An 8717-nucleotide genomic window follows, 5' to 3' on the forward strand; every position below is an offset into this window, starting at 1 on the left:
TCAAGTTATTTTAAAATTTCTTTGGTGACTCCTTCTTTGACCCATTATGTTAGTGAGAGGTATGTTTTTTGTTTTGTTTTGTTTTTTGCTGTGCTGGGTCTTTGTTGCTGTATGGCTTTTTCTCTAGTTGTGGCGAGTGGGGACTACTCTCTAATTACATTGCACAGGCTTCTCATTATAGCGGCTTCTCTTTTTTCAGAGCATGGGCTCTAGGGTGCAGGGGCTTCAGTAGTTACTGCAGCTTGTAGGCTCAGTAGTTGTGTCTCCTGGGCCCTAGAGCACATGCTCAATAGTTGTGGCAAATGGGCTTGGTTGCTCCATAGCACATGGTATCCTTCCGGACAAGGGATTGAAACTGTATCTCCTACATTGGCAGGAGGATTCTTTACCACTGAGCTACCAGAGAAGCCCCTGCCTCATGTATTTTAATGCTTGTGGTTAGGGACATGTGCATTCAGAATTGTTATGTCTTCCTAGAGAATTGGTCCCTTTTAAAATTATGTAATGTCCACCTTTACAAAAATTAATTAATTTATTTTAATTGGAGGCTAATTACTTTACAATATTTTAGTGGATTTTGCCATACATTGACATGAATAACCCATGAGTGTACTTGTGTCTCCCATCCTGAACCCCCCTCCCACCTTAATGTCTACCTTTGTCACTGATCATTTTCTTTGCTCTGAAATCTGCTTTATCTGAAATTAAAATGACTATTCCAGCTTTCTTTTTAAAATTTTTATTTTATTTTAATTGGAGGATAATTACTTTACAATATTGTGATGGTTTCTGCCATACATCAATATGATAAGCCATAGATATATATATATATATCCTCTCCCTCTTGAACCTCCCTCCCACCTCCCTCCCCATCCTACCCTTCTAGGTTGTCCCAGAGCACAGTTCAGGGTTCTCTGCTTTCTGGCTTTCTTCTGATTAGTGTTAGTATGGCATATCTTTCTCCATCTATTTATTTTTAACCTATATATGTCTTTATATCTAAAGTGGGTTTCTTTTAGACAAGATATAGTTTGGTCTTATTTTTTTATCTACTCTATAAAAAAATATCATCTGTTAATTGGTATATTTAGATCATTCACATTAAAGTGATGATTGATATAGCTGGATTAATATTTACCTTATTTGTGTCTGTATTTGTTGCCCTTGTTTTTTGTTCACCTTTTTGTCTTTCACTCTTTTTCTGCCTATTCTGGTTTTAATTGAGCATTTTATGTAATTTCAGTTCCTGACCTCTCTTACTATATTGACTATTCTTCTAAAATTTATTAGTCGTTACATTTAAGATTAGTCTTACATTCATTTTCAAATAACACTATATCACTTTATGGGTAATTATGTACCTTAAATCAAAGTCTTCCCCATTTCTTCTTGTCCCTTTCTAACATTGCTATCATCACTTATCCATCAGCTATAACCATCTGGTATATTGTTTCTGTTTTATTTTGAACAAATTGCAACCTGCACTCAAGTATAAGAAAAAAAAATTTTATATTGTTATTGCTTAGTCGTGTCTGATTCTTTGCAACCCCACGAACTGTAGCACTTCAGGCTTCTCTGTCCATCACTATCTCCCTGAGTTTGCTCAAGCTCATTTCCATTGAGTCAGTGATGCCATCCAACCATCTGATTCTCTGATGCCCCCTTCTCCTCTTGCCTTCAATTTTTCCAGCATCAGGTTCTTTTCCGGTGAGTCAGCTCTTTACATCAGATGGCCAAAGCGTTGGAGCTTTGGCTTCAGCATCAGTCCTTCCAGTGAACATTCAGGGTTGATTTCCTTTAGGATAGACTTGTTTGATCTCCTCACTGTCCATGGAACTCTTAAGAGTCTTCTCTAGCACCACAGTTCAAAAGCATCGATTCTTGGCACTTAACCTTCTTTATGGTCTAACTCTCACATCCATTCATGACTACTGGAAAAAAATATAGCTTAGACTATATGGACTTTTATCAGTAAAGTGATGTCCCTGCTTTGGATGTGAGAATTGGACTGTGAAGAAGGCTGAGCGCTGAAGAATTCATGCTTTTGAACTGTCGTATTGGAGAAGACTCTTGAGAGTCCCTTGGACTGCAAGGAGATCAGCCCTGGGATTTCTTTGGAAGGAATGATGCTAAAGCTGAAACTCCAGTACTTTGGCTACCTCATGTGAAGAGTTGACTCATTGGAAAAGACTCTGATGCTGGGAGGGATTGGTGGCAGGAGAAGGGGACAGAGGATAAGATGGCTGGATGGCATTACTGACTCGATGGACGTGAGTCTGAGTGAACTCCAGGAGTTGGTGATGGACAGGGAGGCCTGGCGTGCTGCGATTCATGGGGTTGCAAAGAGTTGGACATGACTGAGCGACTGAACTGAACCGAACTGACTGAAGTCTGTCATAGCTTTTCTTCCAAGGAGCAAGCATCTTTTAATTTCATGGCTGCAGTCACTGTCCAAAGTGATTTTGGAGCCCAAGAAGAAGGAATCTGACACTTTCCACATTTTTCCCATCTATTTGCCATGAAGTGATGGGACCAGATGCCATGATCTTAGTTTTTTGAATGTTGAGTTTTAAGCCAGCTTTTTCACTCTCTTCTTTCACATTCATCAAGAGGCTCTTTAGTTCCTCTTCACTTTCTGCTGTTAAAGTGGTATCATCTGAATGTCTGAGGTTGATATTTCTCCTGGCAATCTAGATTCTGGCTTGTGATTCATCCAGCCCAGCATTTCACATGATGTATTCTGCATATAAGTTAAATAAGCAGGGTGAAAATATACAGCCTTGATATACTCCTTTCCCAATTTCAAACTAGTCCATTGTTCTATGTCCAGTTCTCACTGTTGCTTCTTGTCCTGTATACAGGTTTCTCAGGAGGCAGATAAGGTGGTCTGGTGTTCCTATCTCTTTAAGAATACTCCACAGTTTGTTGTGATCCACATAATCAAAGGCTTTAGCATAGTCAACGAAGTAGAAGTAGATGTTTTTCTGGAATTTCCTTGCTTTTACTATGATCCAGCGTATGTTGGAAATTTGATCTCTGGTTCCTCTTGTACAGCTTGTAAATCTGGAATTTTCAGTTCACATACTGCTGAAGCCTAGCTTGAAGGATTTTGAACATAATCTTGCTGGCATGTGAAATGAGTGCAGTTGTACAGTAATTTGAACATTCTTTGGCTTTGCCTTTTTGGGGGATTGAAATGAAAACTGACCTTTTCCAGTCCTGTGGCCATTTCTGAGTTTTCCAAATTTGCTGGCATAATGAATGCAGCACTTTAACAGCAACATCTTTTAAGATTTGAAATAACTCAGCTGGAATTCTGTCACCTCCACTAGCTTTGTTCATAGTGATGCTTCCTAAGGCCCACTTGACTTCACACTCCAGGATGTCTGGCTCTAGATGAGCAACCACATCATCCTGGTTAACTCGGTCATTAAGAACTTTTTTGTACAGTTCTTTTGTCTATTCTTGCTACCTCTTCTTAATCTCTTCTGCTTCTGCTGGTCCTTGCCATTTCTATCCTTTATTATGCCTATATTTGTATGAAAATTTCCCTTGGTATCTCCAGTTTTATTAAAGAGATCTCTAGTCTTTTCCATTCTATTTTTCCCCTCTATTTCTTTGCATTGGTCATTTAAGGTTTTCTTATTTCTCTTTGCTATTCTCTGGAACTCTGCATTCAGTTGGGAATATCTTTCCCTATCTCCTTTGCCTTTTGCTTCTCTTCCTTTCTCAGCTATTTGTAAGGCCTCATCAGACAACCACTTTGTCTTCTTGCATTTCTTTTTGTTGGGGATGGTTTTGGTCACCACCTCCTATACAACATTACATACCTCCATCCATAGTTCTCCAGGCACTCTGTCTACCAGATCTAGTCCCTTGTATCTATTCATCACCTCCACTGTATAATCATAAGGTATTTGATTTAGGTTATATATGAATGGCCTAGTGGTTTTCCCTACTTTCTTCTATTTGAGCCTGAATTTTTCAATAAGGATCTGACGAACTGAGCCACAGACAGCTCCAGGTCTTGTTTTTGCTGACTGTATAGAGCTTCTCTATCTTCAGCTGCAAAGAATATAATCAGTCTGATTTTGGTACTGACCATCTGGTGATGTCCATATGTAGAGTCATCTTTTGTGTTGTTGGAAGAGAGTGTTTGCTGTGACCAGTGTGTTCTCTTGGCAAAACTCCCTTAGGCTATGCTCTGCTTCATTTTGTACTCCAAGGCTAAACTTGCCTGTTATTACAGGTATCTCTTGACTTCCTACTTTTGCATTCCAGTCCCCTCTCATGAAAAGGACATCTTTTTTGGTGTTAATTCTAGGATGTCTTGTAGATCTTCATAGAATCGTTCAACTTCAGCTTCTTCAGCATTAGAGGTTGGGGCATTGACTTGGATTACTGTGATGTTGAATGGTTTGCCTTGGAAATGAACTGAGATCATTCTGTCATTTTTGAGACTGCAACCAAGGACTGCATTTTGGATTCTTTTGTTGACTATGAGGACTACCCCATTCCTTCTAAGGGATTCTCACCCATGGTAGTAGATATAATGGTCATCTGAATTAAATTCTCCCATTCCTGTTCATTTTAGTTCACTGATTCCTAAAATATCGATGTTCACTCTTGCCATCTCCTGTTTGACTGCATCAAATTTACCTTCATTCATGGACCTCACATTGCAGGTTCCTATGCAATATTGTTCTTCACAGCATTAGGCTTTACTTTCACCACCAGATCTAACCACAACTGGGCATCGTTTCTACTTTGGCTCAGCCTCTTCATTCTTTCTGTAGCCATTTCTTTGCTCTGCCCCGGTAGAATATTGGGCACCTACCAGCCTGGTGGGTTCATCTTTCAGTGTCATATCTTTTTGCCTTTTCATACTGTTCATGGGGTTCTCAAGGCAAGAATACTGAAGTGGTTTGTTATTCCCTTCTCCAGTGGACCACATTTTGTCAGGCCTTGAAAAGCAGGGACGTACCCTTCAGCCACTCAACATAGCTGAATGACATGCCTGGTGCTCTGGCTGTCCCACTGGTGGTCCTTGTTGAGCATTTAAACTTCCCTGGCCACTGGGTGTTGGTCAATGTGTGGCTACATTATTCCTTATCAAATGCTGTTCCTTTCATTAGATAGATCTATATTATTTTTCTTCTCTCTGAAGTACTTTTTAAATATTTCCTGCAAGGCAGATCTACAGGTGATAAATTCCTTCAGCGACTGCTTTGTGAGAAAGTCTTTATTTCTCCTTCACTTTTGAACAGTAACTTTACTGGATACAGAATTCTAGGTTGATGGGGTTTTTTCTTTCAAGACCTAAAATATTCCATTCTGCTCTATTCTTGTTTGCATGATTTGATGGCTAATTTTATAATTCAACTTGCCTGTATAACAATCTCTAAATATGTGGTCAAATACTTTTCTGGATATTTCTGTGAGGGTATATTTTGGATGATATTGACATTTAAGTCAATGACTTTGTGTAAAGCAGATTGCCTTCCACAATGTGTCTGAACCTCATCAATCCTTTGAAAAGACTGATCTTCCCTTAGGAAGAGTAAATTCTGCCAGGAGATGGTTTTCAGACCTGAACCAAACTGAAGCATCATCTCTTCTGTTGTCTGCAGCCTGACAGCTCACTCTGAAGATTTTGAACTTGTCAATCTCTGTAATAGAATGAGCCAATTTCTTAAAATAAATACTTTTCTATTTTATACTTATTCCATTGATTCTATTTCTCTGTAATTGTCCCCAAATTCTTAGATATTCTCTTCATCCCCCCCCCCACCCCAAAAACACACTGTTTTCTTTTCTTTGTTTTTCAGTTTGGGAGTTTCTATCTTGAAATATCTTCAAGCTCAGTGATTCTTTCCTTAGCTGTGCCCAGTTTACTGATGAGCATTCATTTCTCTTGTAGTGTTGCCAATTTCTAGCATTTACTTTTTTTGTAAATTAGAACATTTATTTCCCTTTTAAAATCCATATTTGAAAAATAAACTCTTCTTAGAATTTCTTTCCCTCCAAATACAATTTCAAGGTTGTTTATATTCCAGACTCAAGCAAGAGCTGAAACACAATTCCAGCATAACATTATATAATGATCATTAGGATTCTGTTTGGCTTTGGAAATACCAAGCCTGAAAACAGACTCCTTCATCTTGCTCTCATCCTTATGTACCTGATAATTTTTCTTCAAGTGGCAGAGTGAATTGTCAGACTTACTTCATGAAATCTTGAAAGTTCAATCTATCACCTGAAATAACTGCCATATTGATAATAGAGGAGTTGAAGTATCAAATTATGTTATTAATATATACTTAGAGGTTATTGTAGGTCTAAGACATTTTACATGGATAACTTGGGAAAAACCTATCCATGAGGAAAGAGGAAAAGAAGTGATACTGGGTCTCATTTTAGGTTTCTGTTAAAGATAGGCGTATATGTGCTTTCTTTCATAGCATCTTCAAATTCATGAAAGATTCTAATTTTAGTTGATAGTATTGCAACAGTTTCAATAGCCACTTTGTGGCAAGCAAAATTTTCTGGGAGAATTGGAGAGAAATTTTGTTTTGTTTGGATTTTTCTTTAGAAAAAGTTATATGCAATTGATTTCAGTTTCATCTCTTGTATTTCCTTTTGATTCTTTGAGTTTCTATATCTCTGCTTACATTACCATCTGTTTTTGTATGTTTTCCACTAGAGCCCTTAAAATAATTATTTTAAACAACATAAATAACATTATTATTTTAACAATTATTTAAACAAAATAAATAACATAATTATTTTAGAGTCTTTATTATTCTAACATCTCTGTTATATCTGATTCTGATTCTTGTTCTGTCTCTTCAGTCTGTGTCTTTATCCCTTTAAATATAGCTTGTAGTTTTTTTGTTGAAAGCTGAACAGGATGTACCAGTTAAAAGAAAATGAGGTAAATAGATTTGTTTGTGTGAAGTTTCCTTCATCTGGCTGGGGGTTAGTCTTTTTTTACCCATAGCTGTAGGTGTGAGAGGTTAAAATTTCCGCTAGTGTTCTTGTTTTTGTCTTCCTCGTTGTCTTTAGTTCTATGTAGAGTCTTGTTAAGTAAGATCTGATATGTGTTTTTTTCAGTTGCAATCTTTTGTTTTACAGGATCCCTAAAGATGTGGTGGTAAGGTGTATGGGAAGGAGGGAAGTGTTCTTTAATTCTAAGATTACATCTGAGTCTTTAAAAAAATTATTTATTTATTTGACTGTGCTGGGTCACATGGGATCTTCGATCTTTGTTGTGTGTGATGTTAATGCATGTATATATTACAAAATGCTTATCACAGTTAAGTTATTTAACACATTTTCATATTACATAATTACCAGTTTGTTGTTTTTATGGTGAGAACATTACAGAATATTCTCAGAAACTTTCAAGTATACAATACACTATTGTTAACTCTAGACACCATGTTGTACATTAGTTTCCTAAAACCTGCTCATCTTACACTTGAAAGTTTGTACCCCTCCCCTCTCTGGGGGACACATGTACACCCATGGATGATTCACGACAATGTATGGCAAAAAAAAAACCCCAATATTGTAAAGTAATTAGCTTCCAATTTAAATAAATAAATTAAAAAAAATTTTTTTAGCTGTTCTGAGGCAGCCTGTGGGATATTAGTTTCCTGACCAGGGATTGAACCTGTGCCCCATGTACTGGAAGCATGGAGTTTTAACCACTGGATGGCCAGGGAAGTCCCCTGAAAGTTGATGCTTTTCAACAAAAGGCAGAGGAACCAGAGATCAAATTGCCAAAATCCGCTGGATCATCAAAAAAGCAAGAGAGTTCCAAGAAAACATCTATCTCTGCTTTATTGACTATGCCAAAGCCTTTGACTGTGTGGATCACAATAAACTGTGGAAAATTCTGAAAGAGATGGGAATACCAGACCACCTGACCTGCCTCTTGAGAAACCTATATGCAGGTCAGGAAGCAATAGTTAGAACTGGGCGTGGAACAACAGACTGGTTCCAAATAGGAAAAGGAGTATGTCAAGGCTGTATATTGTCACCCTGCTTATTTAACTTCTATGCAGAGTACATCATGAGAAACACTGGACTGGAAGAAGCACAAGCTGGAATCAAGATTGCCGGGAGAAATATCAATAACCTCAGATATGCAGATGACACCACCCTGATAGCAGAAAGTGAAGAGGAACTAAAGAGCCTATTGACGAAAGTGAAAGAGGAGAGTGAAAAAGTTGGCTTAAAGCTTAACATTCAGAAAACGAAGATCATGGCATCCCATCACTTCATGGGAAATAGATGGGGAAACAGTGGAAATAGTGTTAGGTTTTATTTTGTTGGGCTCCAAAACCACTGCAGATGGTGACTGCAGCCATGAAATTAAAAGACACTCCTTGGAAGGAAAGTTATGACCAACCTAGATAGAATATTCAAAACCAGAGATATTACTTTGCCAACAAAGGTCCGTCTAGTCAAGGCTATTGTTTTTCCAGTAGTCATGTATGGATGTGAGAGTTGGACTGTGAAGAAAGCTGAGCACCGAAGCATTGATGCTTTTGAACTGTGGTGTTGGAGAAGACTCTTGAGAGTCCCTTGGACTGCAAGGAGATCCAAACAGTCCATTCTAAAGGAGATCAGTCCTGGGTGTTCTTTGAAAGAAATGATGCTAAAGCTGAAACTCCAATACTTTGGCCACCTCATGCAAAGAGTTGACTCAT

The sequence above is a fragment of the Budorcas taxicolor genome, chromosome 7 (assembly GCF_023091745.1).
Source record: "Budorcas taxicolor isolate Tak-1 chromosome 7, Takin1.1, whole genome shotgun sequence".
NCBI lineage: Eukaryota > Metazoa > Chordata > Mammalia > Artiodactyla > Bovidae > Budorcas > Budorcas taxicolor.